We start from the raw sequence: 20,238 nt of genomic DNA, 5'->3' as shown, positions 1-20,238 counted from the left end.
ATAACACAGGTCAGTTCATTACAGTTTTACTCTTCAGCTAGTGGTTATACTGATTTGTCAGTGCTTTTATATTCTCTGCTGTTTAGAGGAGGTGTATAAATCAGTTACCTTGATGATGATACCTTGTGTCTGTGGGAGCTGTTTCATCAAAGTGCTTAATGGGTGTTAAAGTTAAGTCCTTAGAAAGAAGGTATTTATTAAGACCATTGGAAACTAAGGCACAGAGAGAAGTGACCTGCTAAAGGGCAGCTGCAGAGTGAGGAATAAAATCTAGGAGCCCTAACGCCTAGTCCCTTGCTCTGACAAGTAGACGACATTCCCATTCTGTGATTAAACTAGGTACATACAACTTGGAATTAAATCAGTTCATTCCTTTCTGATACGGGGTAAAAGGGGGATGGGCCCACTGCATTCTGTGGTGGTGGTGGGGGGGGGGTTGATATTATCTTTGCTAGTTTCACAGCAGAACTATCTGCATTTTGAACCATAAAAATGCTCCTTCCCAAGTTTTCAGGTAATCTTTTTCCTGTGCAATGCATAGTAACATCAGTGTACAAAATCCTGGCTAAAGGTCTGTAGTCTTTATGGTGCCTAGGAGGGCTGTAATGGTGCCACTCAGATCACCTCAAGATTGAGGAACTTAGGTTTCACGTGAAGCAGAAACTCAGCTTGAGGAAAACCACAGAAGAAAATTCAAGTGGAAGGAAGAAGTATAGCTAGCAATTTAAAATTGCTAAACATACCCATCAGCTGACCTATTGCTCCCCCTCCCAGTACACAGTGCAGCATACACCTGGTCTCCTGAGGCATTGTGCACAACCTGACTGCTAACACAGCAGGTGCAGCTAGAGATCTAGCAGCTAGCTGCCATAAGAAATGTCGTCCCTCTACCACTACACGCACATCAGAAGGGAACATGCTACTCGAGGGCCATGCGTTAAAACCTCTGACAGCTGAGCAGAGGAGAGAAGTGTGAGCAGGCTCCAGATCTGAGCTGGCTACATTAGGGAACAGGATTGTAGGTGGTTTTCAAGGTGCTAACTGCTACTTTACCTGTAGCCATGGCAGCGTATTGAGTGGCGCTCTTGAAATTCTGCCACTGCCCATTCTTTGCCCTGACCCCCACAGGGCCAGTCTGTGTCTGTTCCACCCCTCTCCCAGTTAGGAAATACTGGATTATAGTGTGACAATTAAAGTAGGTATCTGGACACCTTCTGTTGCTTAAATGTCAATTTCAGACTGTGTACTATATACACTTGTGGTTGTGTGAAACTTACCAATGTCATCCCTGCTTTCTCCTCTTTGATGCAGACTATGTTGGTAAAGGGCTCAGAATTGCTGTACATCTTGATCTTTTAGCTTTTCTGACTCCACTTGCTCTAGAGCCTGAATTTAAGTGGGGGTGGGAGGGGAACCTCATGGCACCATTTTAAATAATGTGTAATGATGCAATTAATGCCTTATAAGGAATGAATGCTGCAGGGATCAGAAGGCTCCAGCTGCCCTGTCTGTCACAATGATACAGTCCATCAATTTCAGAGAGGTAACAAGCCTGTTGCAATAAAGCCACAAATAACATCTGAGAAAATCAAAGATGCTTTCAACAAACTTCAACCTTCTGAGCTTTTAATGAAGGGATGGAGGGAATATTTTCAAAGCATGCAATTTGCACAAAGAGCTAGAAAAATTTTCTGGATGGTAGGTTTTATAAATCGTTAGGGATAGGAACAAACCAGCAGCCTGTTGTCTGTACAGAATAGACTTCTACTCTTGCTATTAAATTCTGGGATTTGGAGCTAGAGGCTCCAAGATTGCAGAGCTAAATAAATTTGGCGTAAATAGCTTGTTTCTGTTAGAATGGACTCTGTTAAAATTAAAGTGCTTTGGTAAATATGTTGATGCCCAGTGACATCCTTGAACAAATTAATAACAAACATCATTTATTCCTAAATTTTCAAAGATTTTGCAGAGGATTTTGCTGCACAAACCCCCTTAGTCAATGGAAGTTATTCCATTGAATCCATATTCCATTAATCTCTTCCAATTTAGGAGCCAAAGTAAACAAAACATCAGGCCTATTCCCAGACTGAGGAGCAGAGGCATTACATGGCTCCATTAAATACTAATAGGAACTGCCCATCGAAATCTGCTGTGCAACAGTGGGTGGATTTGACTCATCTGTGTCAACGGTTCAGGGAAGTTATTTAGATTAAGGACATTGTTTTCCTGGTTCACCAAAGGAAATTGAGCCAGGATCTGATTTTTAGTTGCTTTTTGTGATGCAAATGTCCAATCTGAATGGTGACCTTTCTCCATACAGTATAATTGCTCTGTTGCATTGACATCCGTGATTAAAGAGACTGCATCTAATGTTAAGTCAACAGAGCCCACGGTGCATTCATTCATATTCACCTGTGCATGCTAAAAATGGCTGGAAAAAATGGAAGATGATCCTGAGACTATTTAATGTACATTCTGACTGGGATCCTAAGTATCTAATCCATGAGTAATTAAACCTACTGCAAATATGCATCATCTCCCATAAGAAGGCATTTTGTAGCATAGTCTTACTGGTCCCCTTCCTATGTTTTACAGAAGCTGAATTTAACAAACAGTAGCGGTGTTCTTTTGATGCCACAGTCATTAGCTGAGATTGAACTGGGAGCTTTTACACCAAAAACACACACCTCTTCCTCTTGAGCTAAAGGAGAACTTTTAGCTGTAAGAAGCAGACTGTTTACAGATGCTGAAGCCAGAAACTGGAGGAAAACAAGGCTAAATGTGGGACTCCAGTGTACTACTGCAGTGTGTTATGAAGGGGTGGTCAGCAAGAGACTTACTGGGCGAGGAGTCTGCAAACATTTGGACGGGTGAGTCTCAGTGAAAGCTTGCATTGTGTTACCCAGGAATGCCTGCATCATGCTTCAAGGTGGTGTTTTGTTATAAGAAACACAATCTGACGAGCTTTATTGCTTATACAAAGCATGATGTTTTGTGGCATTTTAAACCTTAGGAGTGTATACATTATGTCTGGCTGTGATTCCCTTCTTTCCCCTGCCCCCTGGCTTCTATCTTCTCTCTCAGAGTTTATCTACCTCACTAGAATCCCTAAGTAAAGCTGCAGGCTGGTCATATACTGCCAATAGGCAGCAGTGAGCAATGTATTAGCATGTACTCCTTGGTAAACAACTTGATTAAGTTCACTTGGTGGGAACATTTAGACTTTGTTCCAAACACAGATACAGAGCATATTGAGCACCATGTATTAAATATGTATAATCTGAACTGACAGTGGTGGTGTGAAGACCCTGTCAGAGGGGTTGGTGCAATTACGCATAGGGCAATAGAGCAATAGGCTCTTTCACTCACATCACTGATAGTATCCAATATTTTCCTTGTGTTGTTTCTGCACTGCATCTTGCCCCTAATTCAGCAGTCCAAGCCTATTCAGAAACATGCTTGAGCACATGCTCAACTCTAGGCAAGTGCTTAAAGTTAAATATGTGGCCAAGGACTTTGCAGAACATTATTAGTATGGTGATTTATTGTTTGTATTGTATTAGCACTACTAGGAGCCCCAGTCATAGATGAGGACCCCATTGTGCTAGGTGCTGTACAAACACAGAACAAAAAGACAATATCGGCTCCAAGAAATGGATTTAAGCACTTTGGGTCTGATCCTGCTTCTGTTCAACTAACGGGAGCTTCTCCACTGAGTCCAGTGGCAGCTTGAGCAGGCCCTTGATTAAATGCTTTGCTGAACTTGTGCTCTTGTGCCTTTTTAGGCAGGATTACATACTGCCACAGAGGGTAAAAAGCTTCTTTCTCTCTCAACTTGTTTTCCGTTTTTCTGAGGTTTCTGAGCCCAGATGAACCATTGAATCATAGAAAGCCCATCAGGGAAGTCTGCAAAGAAAAAAATTATCATACTACTAAAGATAAATAATCATTTTTTTAAAGAGAAATTTCAGTTTAAGCATAATTGGAGAGCAATTTTCTCATCCTTCTGTCACTGGTTCAGGACCAAATAGGGCTTGTCCTGTGTTTTAGACAAGTGTCATTTTTGAGAGGGGATTTCACAGCTGGGAGAAGGAAAGAAGGGATTTTTTTCTCCTAGGTATTAGTTTAAAAATAAAATGCATGGTAGCTGGGTTTAAGCTGCTCAGGGTTGACTATGTCCCTGTGGAGACAGACTAGTAAGTGGAGTGTAGGTGAAGTGGTAAAAAATGCAGGATAAATTCAGTTTATCACAGGGGTATCACTACCACATATGTGCTGTGTAGGTATGGGGGTGGAGTGTCTATTATGGTGGCAGTGTGGATCACTTTGATTAAAGTGATTAAATCAAAGTGATGCACACTGCTACCCTGATGCAATAACACACACACACTTCCTCTCTTTCTCTTTCTCTAAAAATCCAGCTGATACACACTGTTACCATAGTACAATAAGAGTCATACCCCACCCTGAAGAGCTTGTAGCTTAATGAAAACAATATGCAATAAATATGTCTAACTCCCAGGCCTTACTTCTGCCTTCTCACAGAGGAATTATTGCCGGCTCCAAGCATTCAAAAATCATGAGTTTCGACCACTTAAATGATATTGACTTTAAAAAATACTGTTTGTTCTTTGTATTTGCTTTCTGGGTGTACTTGGGTCATGTTTTCAAGCTTTCTTTCACAACCATGAGGACTAGAGACTTACTTTAGTTCTTTAGGTGAGAAACTCTGGTTTCATTTAATCACATGACTCTAGGAGCTGGACCATTAAGTATAACACTAAAGGGGAGGGAGACTCAGTAAAGTCACGAAAGCTGGGAACTCTACAAAGGTGCAACTCCCATTGATTTCATCTGCATAAGTGAGGGTACCCGTATGTTTCTGGAATATAGATATTTTGAGTAAAATTCAAAAGTGAGTCTGAATGTAAAAGGAGTTTTTGTTCTGGTATAACTTGCATCATCTTCCAGCTCCCACCTTGCCCATTTCTTCCCTCGCTTACACATATATAGTTCTATACCCATGTATGTGAGGGCAGAATTGAGCCCAGGTACATGAGAATATTATAATACCTGGCCTTCATGTAGTGCTTTTCATCTGTAGATCTCCAAACACTTCCCAAAAGAGGTTAGTTATACCCATTTTATAGATGGAGAAACTGAGGTACAGAGCGACATGACTTGTCCAAGGTCACCAGGCATTCCAGTGGTAGAGCCAGAAATAGAACCCAGGTCTCCTGAGTCACACTCACATGATTTGTCCACTGGGTCACACTATTTTCTTGAGCTACAACTTAATCATGCATTGATAAACACCACTGAACCTTGTCCCCCAGCTGGGTAAATATTAGGTAGGGTGGAACTTGATTCCAGTCAGTTACTTAGCAAATGGCATTAGATGTAAACACAATACATCTTCCTTCTTATAAAAATATTTGCTTACCTCTCTGGTCACTGTTTGGTATTAAAAGCACATTTAAAGCAGACTGGTTAAAAATGGGTAGTCCTTTTTTTAGCGTAGAACTCTGACGAGGGAGATGCATGTTGGCTCGATATGTAACCATTATAGTTCCACAGAAGCAGCATTATAGTGAAGGCAGATTTGACTTGGCTAAGGGGCATAAATTGCTGAGCAGCAAGACCAAGAGAAGTGGCAATAGATGTGATTGCAATCCCTACAGTTATTACAATCTCACCCTAACAGGAATTAGGCTCTCCACATTTTATATATAGAGAGAGAGTTCCTATTAAGGTGAGATTGTAATAACCCTATAGATGGCAATCACATCTATTGCCACTTATTTATGCCCTTTTAATCAAGTCAAATCTGCACTCCATCCTTTCCTTGCTGGGAATTGCAAATTAACTTCAATTCAGCTTTATATACAGTGTTTCTTTAACCAACTAACATAAAAATGGGTACAATTGAATGTGTTACTATTTTCATGCTTTAGAGGAGGAAAAAGGCCTCAGCTTTCAGGGAAAATTGTTGTAAAAATATTACCCAAAGCTTTTTAAACATTTATTTTTATGAAAGAACCTGGGTTGTTGTTGGGTTTTTTTGGTAGTCTTCAATAAACGCCTTTAAGCTCCTGGGGCAGGTAAGGAGTTACTGTTGCTTTAACAAGGGCTTCTTTGCCCTGGCTGAAGACTGAAATCTAAATTTAGGAAACAGAATGTTGTTGCAGATCTCCTTATTAAGACCCCTACTGTTTCAGCAAAGCCTGGACCCAGCAACCCTGGATAATATGAAACAGGAGTCACTTATATGGAAGCAGGCAACAGGAAAGGGAAATGACTTACCTGTGACTAGGGTTCTCTGAAGATGGCATCCTGTATAGGTCCCTTGGGCCTCACGCTTCCATGTGTGAGATTCCACTGTGGAAGCTGGTGTATGTTCCTCTATCACAGAGCTGGGGCAAGTACCTGGAAAAACAACTTTAAGCAGATATCCACGCAGGTTCATTTCTGCTCCCTTTTTGTGTTGGCTTTCACCCGTGTTCTGCCCAGCAGTAGGAAGAAGGGGAGGCAATGCACTCAAGTGGACTGGATTGGGAATCAGAAGATGTGAATTGTATTCCTGGCTCTGTGACTGTCCTGGTGTGTGAGCGAGTCACTTCTCTCTGTGCTTCTGATTTCCCTCCCACCTTTTGTCTGTTTTGTCTATTTAGACTGTCAGTGCTTTGGGTGCAGGGTGGGGGCTGTCTTTTCCTGTGGGTCTGTGCAGCTCACTGCACAATTGGGGGGCCCGCGATCTCAGTTGTGGCCTCTAGGTCCTACAGTAATAAAAATAACCATAGACCATGCAGAAAATGCTTAGTCATCTTAGTAGGACGGAGGCTACCTTCACTAAAACCATAAGAAGATACAGTGTAGGTAACAACATAGACAAAATGAATGAGTTTGGGAACTGGTGGTTTTAATAGTAGTGTTTATGCCTAACCTCATAACCTTGGGCCTCTGGAGCTCAGGGAGAGTGATCTCTGTATAGGGAGTAGACACTGAAAGGGGAGGAAAATACCTTTTGGTTGCCACCTCCTCTATGCAATGAAGGAACAGCATTGTCTAAGGGAAAGCGCCTCCATCCAGTCCTCCTTGGGTGTTAGGGTGCTGCTGCTGAGGCCATTTGTGGGTGAGTTGAAGGGGCAATCAGCAGGGCTTCGGCAAAAGCTCTGAGAATAATTTAGGAATGAAAAATAAAAGAATGAGTTTAGATGCAAAATGTGCCCCTTCTATAGCCTGGGGACCGAGATGTAGGAAGAAGTGGAGAAAAGATATATGGCTTTGACCTCGGTCTTGTTTCATGGACTTCAGATCAGGCCTAATGCAGCAAAATGCTAGATGTCTGGTGCGCTATCCAGTATCCCAAAGAAATGCCACAAGGCTCAAGAATTCTACTGAATAAAACAAAATCCCAAAGCAGAACTGTGTAATTGGTGCTTTTATCCACTTTCATGCAAAGGGCCTGATCCCAAGCCCATTGAAGTCCATGGAAGGACTCCCGTTGATTACATTGGGCTTTAGATCAGGGCTGAAATACAAATGCCAAAAACGGTGTGCCCAATTCTCCTCTCATTTTCACTGCTGTAAATCATGGGCTTCAGTGGAGCTGCACTGGCTTAGGGAAAGGAGAATGAGGGAATGTGACTCTCCTAAGGGCTGAGGATTCTCAGTAGATTTTTGTCTCACTTCTGATATTTGTTTTTGCTGTGACTCTCGGGCATTACATATGATCACCAAACGTGCATAGTCTACTAAGGACCGTTGCACCAGCCAAAGTGACTGTGATTGATGGCATTGCATCAAGCATTGTGTAATGAAGTTCCCAGATCTGGTTCAATCCTGCAAATCCACGAATTTCAGGGGCGGACCCGTGGGTGGTGGCAGGTAGGGTCTCAAAGGAGAGTTTGAGAGCATGGTGTGCTGGACTATTTATGTCCATCCTGGCGACATGGCCGAAGAGAATGCAACACCGCTTTTGAATATAATTGTAACATTTTGCACAAAGTCAAACCACTTTGTGCTCAGGATTTGGCACTGACCACATATGGAATATCTCTAGCCTCTTCAAGTCTGCCTGTAAGAGGATACAGGTTTCTGACCCATACAAAAAATGCAGGTAGTACACAGGTGTGATAGATGCTGAACTTTATCTTAGCGCAGAGACATTTTTGCATCCATAAGCAAGACACAAATTTTCATGCAGGAGGCAACGAGACCTATTCGTCAAAGAACATCTGGTTTGCTGCAACCATTTGAACTCTGCTTGCAGCGTAGGTAGATGAACTCATCAGTGCTCTCCGTGGTACCCACCCCCACCTGAACCAGGGGTTCTGGTGGCCCAGCTCCAAGGTTCTGGACCTTAGTCTTTTGCCATGAGATATTCAACCCCAGAGTGAGGAGGCAGTCTTGGAGACCTTGGAGGGTGGGGCTGAAATTCTCTGACTTTTCCACATACATAAGGTAAAAGCAGCAAGGAGACTGCTACAACACTGGACACTAGCTAGGTCAGGTAGGTGGGTGTTTCACGGATCAGAGAACTAACTGACTAGCTCTGCAATCTGCTATTATGTTCTGGTTCTTTCCCAAAGATGGCAGGCAACTAATCAATGCCTGTATTAAGATGTTTAGGACCATAAATTTATACTGGCCCTACGGGAACAGAGCAGTAGGAGAATAGGTGTACTTACAGAACCCTTCTAAAGACTGGCTTAGGAAAACATAGCATTATACTACATGACCCCTGCTGCTTTTTCTTTGAACAACAGGATTTCCCCAGAGGCTAATGGTGGCTATGCTGTACTGGATGGATGAAGACATAAAGACTGCAGTATCATCAATGCCCTGAGATACTGATGTCTCTCCCTAAGAGGTCATCAGTAGGACTTGAACTCGGGCCTTTTAGCACTAAAGCATACATCTCTCCCACTTCGGCTAATAGAGTTAGTGTCAGTGGGTAGCAGTAGTAGGCTGTTATACACTATGTGAACCAGTCACTACACAGGGACATACTTCACAACAGTGCTCCCTTTAGTAGGGCCCTACCAAATTCACAGCCATGAAAAAACCATCATGGACTGTGAAATCTGGACTCCCCTGTGAAATATGGTCTTTTTTGTGTACTTTTACCCTATACTATACAGATTTCACGGGGCAGACCAGCATTTCTCAAACTGGGGGTTCTGACCCAAAAGGGGGCTTGAGTTTTTTTTGCAAGGTTATTGTAGGAGGGTTGCGATATTGCCACCCTTACTTCTGTGCTGCCGCCATCAGAGCTGGGTGGCCGGAGTGGCGGCTGCTGGCTGAGGGCCTAGGTCTGAAGGCAGCAGCACAGAAGTAAGGGTGGCAATACCATAACAACACTGAGAAATTTCAGATTTAAATATCTGGAATTGTGACATTTACTGTTGTTAAAATCTGATGACCGTGAAATTGACCAAAATGGACCATGAATTGGGTAGGGCCCTGCTCAAAAAATAATTTCATGACCGTTTACTGAATCTCAGAAGTACACAGTTACAGATGACTGATGATTATGATCACATAGAAGTAATCGCTTGTTTTTGTATACTGCCCAATACAGTATCCCTAGAGAACATTTTCTGCACCCAAAAAAAAAAAAAAAGTGTGGGCAGAGGAGAAGAAGTGATACTGTCACTGAGGGCATGGGCTTTTAATCTCTGTCCCCCTCTCCTTAATGTTTCTCCATACTCTCAACATAAAAAGGAAAAACAGGACTAGAAATATTTGTTTCCCTGCGATCATTTTCAGAAGCAGTTCTGTAGATCTTATTACTGCTATGCACATGACAGGTACAGACAGCAATGACTGAGCTGTGTCATGCAGGCTGTAGACACTGGTAACTTCTTTGCATTCACCACTAGTCCCCCACTTTGTGTTCTGATGCCTTTTGAGTGATGGGTCTGAGCTGAGCACTGTCGTCCTACTGAGTGCACCAGAACATTATCCTTAATGCACCAAACAGCAGTAAGAGAATTGCCAAATTATTCAGAGAATTTAGATTCCCCCCACACCCCCGATCATTCTTTTGCACAGTAGCATGTCATTGCAACATCATTTACATAAAGCAACTGGTGACTGTTACCATCGGTTACTTCGTCCCCACGATCTCCCCTGCACGTGAGATTTCTGTGCCACGTACTATATGAACTCCAGCTCCAGGCAAATAACATAGTTTGTTACTTTAAATAAATAAAATTGCAGGGATTAGTTTTAACTCTTAGATGATTGTAAACTAAGAGTAACTCATTCTAATCAGTGGCAAAGTTCTGTGGCATCTTATAGACTAACAAACATTCTAATCAGTCGTTTTCTTCCCTGTATAGATAAAGGCTAATGTTGCTAAATCTTATTTAAATATGTCCAACTCATAATCCCAGAGACATCTGGTCACCTTTTTCACCCTCTACCTGAAGACATTGTATGCAACAAAATAATAGCCTCTCTAGGCTGGAAACATCATGAAACAGAACACAAATAATCCTATCAAAATCAAAGGAAATATTGCAGTGAGTAAGAACTACTGTCCAGAAACCATTACGGGTTTCTAGGCTTGATCCTGTGAGGTGCTGCAATGGGACCACTCATGCTTAAAATTAAACAGTTCTGCTGGATGGGGGCAGGTTGCTTGGTAGCTTGCAGGAACAAGTCCCTTGTAGTTGCTTATATGAGTGTTCCAATCACCTGGATTGGACTTCTATTTGGAACATAATAGTAATTCATGATGATCATAAGCTGTAGCTACTCTTATTTTTAAGTGAATGCAATTCCTATGGAAATACTGGACAGAGACCCCTGGGAATTGCAGTCCCTGATTTATCATATCAGGTACAGTGAAGGTATAAACAGTGCAAGCTTTCCTCCAGGCCAACATGCCTTGACCTGGATAATGGAGTTATATCAGTGATAGATTTGGTCCAATAACTGGAAGGACGGAGTTGGAGGCTATTGTGCTGCAAAAATCTTTTATCTGTGCTAAGGGCTGAAATTCAAACCTATGTAGAGGAGCAAGCCAAAATCCTATACACCTCTTAAATCCCAATGAATGCCATAGTGCTTTAGTAGGACATAACTAGTGCATAGGCCTTGTGGGCTTAAATTGCACTTCAGTGATGGATTTCACCCATGCTGAACCAGATTATGGAATACAAATCAGCATCCCAACCCTCAATCATTGAAAATCATCAGACCCCAAAAAATCATGGGGCTGGTTTAAAAATCATTAGATTAAAAAAACTCAGAAATTCAGAGATCTTGTTTGCTTTCTGGTTTCTGAGACTTTTGGGTTCGCTTGCGTCATGTTTTCAAGCTTTTCTCTGCAACCACCGAGTTTAGGAATGTACATTTTAAAAATTAAAGCTGATATTCTCAGGAATTCACATGGCTCCAGGAGTTGGACTTTAAGAAAAACACCATATAACATGAGACTTGCACTTAGATCAAAAGAGTTGGCAACACAGAAAAACAGACTGCAGCAGCAAACTTGAGATTCTATTCCAGTACAGCAGGGGTCGGCAGCCTCTGGCACGCGGCTTGACCAGGGTAAGCATCCTGGCAGGCCGGGCCAGTTTGTTTATCTGCTGTGTCGGCCGATTTGGCCGTTCGCGGCTCCCACTGGCCGCAGTTCACTGTCCCAGGCCAATGGGGGAGGTGGGAAGCCACGGCCAGCACATCCCTTGGCCCGCGGCACTTCCCGACGCCCCCATTGGCCTGGGACGGCGAACCACGGCCAGTGGGAGCCACGATCGGCCAAACCTGCCGACGTGGCAGATAAACAAATTGGCCCGGCCCGCCAGGGTGCTTACCCTGGCGAGCCACGTGCCAGAGGTTGCCGACCCCTGCTGTACAGCATGGTAACAGAACATTGGTCCTTTGGCACATGCATGTGTCCCAGTGCCCAGACCACAGCTGAGGTTTGGATTTGGTCCCATCTCTAGTACCAACTGGGCTCTTTTGCATATATTGAGAGAAGATTCACTGATCACTTAGGTGCAGGATTGTGCCAGATAGTCTCCATGGGGCTCATGATTCAACTGCCATGTCAGAGGAATTATCTGACCAAAGAGAGATGCTCCATTCTTCTGTCAGTCTTTAATCTTGAAAGTACCCAAGAAGCTTATTGCTCTGCCTCTGAAATCCCACATGGGGAGGGGGTGCGAGTCTGTGTGGAAGGGGTCTGTAGGGGATGTTTGTCACCCTGTGTAGGGAAGCAAAATTATTCTCTCTGTTCCTAAAGCCCAGCTGTACCTTTTGGCGACGAGAAGGCTATTTTTATCTGGATTAAAGTGAGATGAAAGCTAATCCTCGGGATTTCAGGAAGATCCCTGAGGTTTAGCATTTTACGATCATACTTTATTTTTAGCTGTAGCTTTTTATTTTTAGCCGTTCCTTGTATAAATTTGGCACCTACCCAAAGTCTCCTCCCCCTTCAGCTCCTCTTACCCTTTGTAGGCTGCATAAAGAAATGGTGGATGCTTGCTTGGTGTCTAGTACCATACCCAGATGCTGTACACATGTGAAGAACAGGAGGACAGGCTGTAGGGTACTATGTTGCACTGGCTGAAAGATGGTCAAAATGAATTCTGCTTTGGCAGATGGGCAGGTAATAGGGCTTTCCCATCTCTAATGTTTTTCATTTGGTGGTTCTCTCCATTAGCACATGGAGGTCCCAGTTGTGCTGCGAGCCCCATTGTGCTGTGTACTATATAAACACACAGTGAGAGACTGTCCCTATCCCAAAGCACTTGTAGTAAGATGAAGCCCTGAAACAGAAGCCCTTATCAGAGGCCCAGTATGAGGCCTAAGGCCTAGGGTGACCAGATGTCCCAATTTTATAGGGACAGTCCCGATTTTGGGGTCTTTTTCTTATATAGGTGCCTATTACCACCCACCCCCTGTACTGATTTTTCATATTTGCTGTCTAGACACCCTACCTAAGGCCTGAATGGTCAAGACTTTGCTAACATAAAGCAAAGTTAAGCTGTGAGCCAGAGGCAGGCCCTGCTCGCAGAAGCTGGCAATGAAAGGGCTGATGTTGCAAAAATACACATACCTAAAAGGTACTGGACACTAGAGATACCAGAACACTCTGATACTTGCACATTCCACACAGATAACAAGGACAGGAGCAAAAGGGGAATATGATGGATAGAGTTGTTTTGTTCGAACTAACATGTACTAGGTGAGAGGCAACACCTTACTGCATAGAGGGGTTGTACCTTGCTACGTAGAGGGGCTGCACCTCAATACGTCAGGAGTGATGTGTAACTTGTTTGTACCTGTGTATGAGAATGCACCCTTGAGTGGATGTCTTTGTCCGGCCTAGGGGGCAGTGGAGAGTCACGCCACTGACTGAGCTGTATCCATTGTCAAGGGGCATATTTGTAGTATATCCTGTAGAGTCTGCTAGAAACTATTACTGTGCTTCGTTTGACGACAAACCTGACTGGGTGCCTTCGTACCTTATCGGAGTTTGTGGTCATTGAGGGTTCTCTCGGGGTTTGCTGTGTCAGTGATCTGTGCAGAGCCGGGGCAGCACACAGAGGGAACATCCTCTTTCAGTCGCTGTGGAATGCAAAGAAGAGATATGGACCAGATTCTGTTCACTGGTACCCCAGTTTAAAGCCAGAGTAATTCCACTGAATTCAGTTGTTATTTTGCATTTACACTGGTATGACAGAGATCCAAGGCTAGCCCATTGTTCTTTCTTTCTGGTGTTGGAATGCATAAGCCTAGTGGTTCTATAAGTTACATCTTTAAAAGAAATAATTTTGCTGTATCACGTCTTTGCCTCCCTTATTTGCATTTAATTAGAGAGAAAATCTTTCTATAAACACAAAGGGCTTAATTCTCTGCCCATTGCTGGTGTTGCTTTGCTGAAGTTAATGAGAGTTGAACTGATGTAAAGAGAATTAGACCCAAGAGAGTCATAGCTTTGTTGGCCAAACAAACCAATACATGTAGCTGAAATAGTAACTTGCTTTGAAGAATTAGCACCTGGTCCCTTGAAGCTACCCATTAAAGGTTCACATTGATATCATGGAAAGTCAAGTTCACATCTACCATCTGGATCAGCTGCAGAGCACACACAAATCTGGAAATTAATTGAATAAACTGAGAATTGTCCATGAACAAAATGGGGGGAAAAAGTCAAATGTGTTTATGGCTCAACATTATTTGTGAATTTCCTCACTGAATACTTCATGCTCCTTGCAGATATTCAGAGTTCACACTGGTCCCACAACAAGTCTGTGGCAGAGATAGTGCTAGAACCAGGCATTCTGTGCGTTAGCCACTACATAGGATTCCTTTAGTTGTGTTGTGGTTTGGGAATAATAGCATTTAGGAGCCCAGAGATTAAGTTGAAAAATAACATTGTCTTATTTAAACTACACAAGCAGGATAAAGTTAATTCCAGGTCTCAGTGAGTTCCCTCTTTTCATTGCATTTCACCAGCGGGATATTGAGCGACAGCTCAGCCAATGAAACACAAGACAGAAGTATTGCATCATGGGCTGATCATACCCCCGGAGGACAGCACGGTGTTCACTGGACCTCTGCTCCGGAACCCAGCAGTGTTTGTTGCAAATAGCCCCTGTTGGTAAGTATCACTCTTGCTGCTGACTATCACCACCTTGCTGTCTGCATTTTATCATCCTGCCTCCTTACAGACATTCCATTTCATTACTGAAAACAAAGTACTCCCTTAGCACTGCCAGGTTTGTGCTACCCACAGAATTACCTTCATACTTGTTGTTTAACATTTATCCTGCAATAGCACCTAGAGGCCCCAGCCAAGCCTGGGACTGCAGAATCCCACAGAAGGTTGGTAGCAGAACAAGGAATAAACCCAGGTCTCCTGATTCAGTCCAATGGCATGCCCACTAGATCGTGCTGCGGTCCCATTGCAAATCTATAAAGCAAACAGTTTCTGGTATCCAAAGCTCTGAGTTATCGATAAGCAATATACCCTACTATACTCCTGGGGTTTATATATTCAATTAATTATAAAATTACTTAGCATAGGGTTAAGAGACAAGAAACCTGAGCCGTGGCGTTCTATTTAATTTTTGGATAACAACTCAGTGTTTACATTCTGTGGGCCAGAGTCTGTTTTCAGCTACACCCGTGTAAATGGTAGTAACTCCACTGATTTCAGTGGATTAACTTTGATTTTTGACCCCAACGTAACTGAGAGCAGACTCTGCCTCCGCTGCCACGCACACACACTGTTTGGAAATGAAGAGTAAGAAAAATAAAAGGGATAACATGGTGGTTGTTGTTTTTTTTTAAATCAATAGGCAATCAAGGCAACACAGGCTCATTCATCAAAATAACCCGAGCCAGGAGGTGAGGTATTCTAGCTGAAATCACTCTCGCTAGCTCATTAACATTGCTGTCACTACTGCATTCCTGTCGGTTTCAGAATTCTGTAGCTATTTCAGACAATAGTGGTTGGTCTGATACTGTCTCCTGCCTTTTCGTGCTTTAACCAGGTGGATAGGTTTTATGTGGTTATGTTCAGAACAGCCTTTCCCTTCTTTCTAACCCTCCTTTGATCCCCATACCAAAGCTTAGAAGGGCCTACAGGCATGGATGCAACACCATGATCTGAATGTCCCGACCCTCTGTTTGTCGGAAGCTGGGAATGGATGACAGGAGATGGATCATTCGATGATTACCTGTTCTGTTTTTTCCCTCTGGCAGCGGCCACTTTTGGAAGACAGGATACTGGGCTAGATGGACATTGGTCTGACCCAGAATGGCCATTCTTATGTCTGAATGACATCAGCTGGTGGTGGTAATTCTTTGTGCTATTTTCTTTTGCACCTTCTTTTCAGGAGGCAGGGAAATAATAATATCCCCATTGGACAGTTGGGGAAACATTATACAGTTGAGGCACAGAGAAGTGAAGCCCTTTCCAAGTCCAAAGAACAGCACACAGAGCTTCTGCCTCTCACTCCTGTCCTTAACCCTGAGACTACTCTTCCTCCCTGGTCTGGTTGCACACAGGGCACAAGGACATGATAAAGGGATCCTCCTTCCTTCAATCCATCAGCATGGCGGGACTGAATTCCCACCCACTCTACCTACTTTGCCCTGACCACCATAGTATGCAAGCACCTCTCAATCCCCTGTGAAGTAGGAGAGCACTATCCCGTTTTGCAGCTGGGGAACTGAGGTACAGAGTAGATTAACTGAGATATCCAAGGTCACACAGGAAATCTGTGGCAGCGCCAGGAGTAGAACGCAGATCTCTTGAGCCCAGTGCCTCTGTTAGATAATCCTTCCTACCCCTGCCCTATTAAGGTCTTTAGGTGGGAGTAGCAGCTAGGCTTCCACACTCTGTGTTGGGCAGGTTAGGCCTATTGCACTAATTTAGCAACAGATCCAGGGGCTGCTCCTCTCTCTCTTCCCTAGCCCATGGAGCTATGGGGAAAGACACCATGAAGCTGAGCTTTGGTGCACAGGAGGGGTAGAGTCTCCCCTGCACGGTTTGGCCCCTCTGCTGTGGTTCTCTGAATAGCAGAAGTGCAACTGGGGCCTTTCACACCTCCAGTAGTGGGGTAAAGAAGCCAGCATGGGGTCCATAGGAAATAGGGGCTAAAACCGAGTTAACACCAGGACACACGATGAAGCCCAAACACAAAATGCCAGAGGGAGGAAGGAATGGCCGTTAGTTTCCATGAAACTAGATGCTTGGAGGTTGGATTTTCATTTACACTAATCCCCCTTTTACACTGTTCTGGGTTTTATGGCCACTTTAAGGCTCCTTTACAGCAGAGCAGCCTAAAGGGGCTTTGATATGAACGAGAACCAGGCCCTTGTTCCTAAACACAGTTTTTGTTTCAGGGTGTAAAGTAGGGGGTGCAGATAAGTCACCCTCCCTTTATCTTTACTCTTCAAACGCTCCATTCACTGTGGCCCAGAGGAAACGTGACCTTGTCCATCTTGCATGTACTTAGTAGAACACGGATTATGTGAACTCTGCAAACAGATGGTGATGATCAGCGGGAGAGTTCTGTGCCAGGAATGAATTTTTCACACAAAGAGTTCATTAGCAGTGTAATAATAACTCCCAGGTACATTTTCTGTTAAATTACTTTCTATGGAAACGCTATATGTCCCTGGCATGGAAATTAATAGGCGCTAAGGCATACCCTGTTGACTTGTTAATTGAAACCCTGTTTATTTTACAGGTAATATATAGGCGTTAAATCAAATTTAAAGTCTAAGGATTTATGACTGGAACAGTTTAATGCTGAATTAGCCCCTGTTGAATATACCTTCTTAAAATAATAGCGTTGGTTCCAAGAACCCACATTTTTAGTCTATGCTGATCACCCCTCGAATGAAAGGAATAGTCTGGCAGCAGCATAAAACACACCAGGCCAATTCACCCCTGGTGTAATGCCACAGAGTTAAGTGTTGATCTTGGCCAAGTATTTTACGTCCTGTGCCATGCGGCCAGGGCAGAGCAGCCATAAAGCTGGTGTGTCCGGACACAGGAGGATAAGCCCTGTGCAGTGGGATCCCTCAGCAGCATAGAACTGACACAGTGATTCTTGTACCACCAGTGCCACTGGAATAGGGGACATGGCCAGGAGGAAAGGAGCCTGGGTGTTGTTTCCTTATGCCCTCAGCAATCAGCAGCTCAGGAGAGCTGGGTTCTCTTCTCGGCTCTTCTGCTGCCTTGCAGCATGGCCTTGGACTAGTCACTTCCCCTGTTTGTGCCTCGGATTCTGTTCCCGCCTTGTGTATTCCTTGCTTATTTCAATCATTAGCTCTCTGGGACAGACACGCTCTCTGTGTGTTTGTGTAATGCCCAGCACACTGGAGCCCAGCACACTGGACCCCAGTATGGATCAGGTGCTGTTGGAATACCACTACTGAGGTCAGCCCTGTAGACAGCTGGCAAAAGAGACGTGAGGGGACTGACACAGCTGGCCTCGAACTAGGGGAGCACAAATGCTGCTTTTGTGCCCCCATCCTGCACTGCATCATATTCTCCTTAACAGACACCAGGATCTGGGCCAACGTATTGCTACTGGTTTTGGCCTGAATACCAGTCAAGTAGGAGATGCATCACCACTTCTCCCTCTTCTCGCACATAGGAGTGGGCTGCTGTAAAATACACATTATTTACATACAAAACCACAAATCAGCGGAGCCCTTTAAGTTGGTGGTATAGTTCTGTTTTCCAGCTATTGCATTTATTCCCATGTTAAGTCTTTCTGTGGTTCTGTGTGATTTTGACAATGGACCTAAACTTTAATAAGATTCCTGAGCATGGGCAGCTTATTAAATTAAACCAGTAAATGTAGGGTGACCAGATGAGATGAAGAAAATATCGGGACACGGGGGGGGAGGGTCTGCCGGTGGAGGGGGGGAAAAAAAAGTCGAGTGCTGCCAGCGGAGTGAAAATTTTAAAATAAAATAAAAAACCAGTGCTACACAGTGAAATATTGGGACAAATTGATCGGTTGGGATGCGGGACAACCACCCTAAGTAAATGCAATGACAGTTACAAAAAATATTAATACAGAAAGGAACATCCATTCAAGACAACTCTCCCAGAGGTCAGAACATGATTCCAGCTTCGGAAGATCAAAAGAATGGGTGGTAAAATATGAATTTCACGCTCTGAGATGGAAGAACTGAGAATTTAGCCTATTTACTTTTTTAGTTACAACACAGGTGCAGTCACATCAATAGCAATGGGCTTGTGTGACCTCCGTGCATCCTGTCCATCACAGGGCCTCAGCCGAAGCTCACTGAAGTTGATAGAAAGGCTCTCTATGGACTTTAACAGGCTCTGTAGCAGTCGCACAGGTAGCACCAGCCTATACTGTAAGTTTAAAGACGTTGTGCAGTAGGAGAGTTTACACAGATGGGGGTTAAAGGGAACTCATCTGAATTCTATTCCCAAATCTGTCACTGACTGTTGTGTGACTGGGCAAGACACTATATCTGTCCCTCAGTTTCTCCACCTGTAAAATGGGGGTTATGATGCTCGCCCACCTTCTGTAAAGCACTCAGGCCCCAATTTTTAATGGTATTTAGGTATTGCTGTGAAACACTTAACTGGGGATTTAGGCCCCTGAGTGCCTAAATCACTCTTAAAAAATGATATTTAGGCTCCCAAGCAATGCTGAGCACAGCAATGCCTAAATACCTTTTAAAATCTGGGCCCCAGAGACTTCCAGAGGAGAATCACTACTAGTGCTAAGTACTGTAAGAAGTGGAGGAAGGATTATGGATGTTGCAGAGGTTCCTTTTCTAAAATCTGGGACAAAATGTAGATCTACCCCTTCTTGGCACAACCTGTAGAGCCGGCAAATTCAGAGAACATCAGGTGCACTCACTGGACGTACCGATCAGAGAACATCCTCTGAGCCCATTGCACATAGTGGGGTAGAGTCTTGTAGTGTCATCTACATCCGTTTCAAGTGGGGCCCAGTGCTACCAGATGTACAGTCATAGACGTCTTCTGAGGTAAATGACACACAAGGCAGTGGTGAATCAGGCCTAGATCTTAGGGAGTTGAGAGCACCCAATGGACCCGCTGAGCGCTGCGTCCTAAGATTCACAGTGAAACGTACAGCAGCAACAATGCAGATGTCTGTTGTAGCAGGACTTTCAATTTCTGAACAGGGCCGCCCAGAGAATTCCGGGGGCCCGGGGTCTTCGGCGGCGGGGGGCCCCCGCTCAGGGGCGGCTCTAGACCCCAGCGCGCCGAAGACCTGGGGGGCGGCATTTGGCTCCGGTTGAGCTCCCGCAGGCATGCCTGCGGGAGGTCCAGCCGAGCCGCGGGACGAGCGCCCCCTCCGCAGTCATGCCTGCGGCAGGTCCACTCGTCCCGGGCTCCGCTTGACCTGCCGCAGTCATGCCTGCGGGAGCTCAACCGGAACCGCAGGGGCCCCAGAAAACACTCGTGGGGGCCCCTGCAGGACGCGGGGCCTGGGGCAAATTGCCCCTCTTGCCCCCCCCTCTGGGCGGCCCTGTTTCTGAACACAGTAGCTTCTTGAAGGAGTCTCTCCTGATCAAAAAAAATGAGAGATTTCTTTTCTGATACGAACGAAGCAAGGAACACTACTGGATGTGGTTAAAGTGTCAAGAAATGTTTACATGAGCCAGCACCCACAGTCAAGGTTCAGTCCCTCCACCTTTTAATATTTTTAAACAGCCGATACTGCATCTCCATCAGTCTTTCTGATA

The 20,238-nt window shown here is 44.3% G+C and overlaps 1 protein-coding gene across 2 annotated transcripts in view; it reads left to right on the top strand.

Annotated features, from left to right (window-relative positions):
- Positions 1 to 20,238, top strand: part of DHX40 (DEAH-box helicase 40) — an 84,057-nt gene that overhangs the window by 16,154 nt on the left and 47,665 nt on the right. The window contains exons 1-2 of one of the 2 annotated variants that reach the window (XM_044993786.1): positions 2,673 to 2,870; positions 14,476 to 14,620. The gene's annotated coding sequence lies outside the window, so the exon portion shown is untranslated. Of the gene's footprint in view, positions 1 to 2,672; positions 2,871 to 14,475; positions 14,621 to 20,238 lie in introns of those variants that run through there. The other variant, XM_044993785.1, reaches the window with a different exon arrangement.

The sequence above is a fragment of the Mauremys mutica genome, chromosome 19 (assembly GCF_020497125.1).
Source record: "Mauremys mutica isolate MM-2020 ecotype Southern chromosome 19, ASM2049712v1, whole genome shotgun sequence".
Taxonomy (NCBI): domain Eukaryota; kingdom Metazoa; phylum Chordata; order Testudines; family Geoemydidae; genus Mauremys; species Mauremys mutica.
Note: the sequence above shows the minus strand (reverse complement) of the source record. Positions and strands in the feature narration are given on the sequence as shown.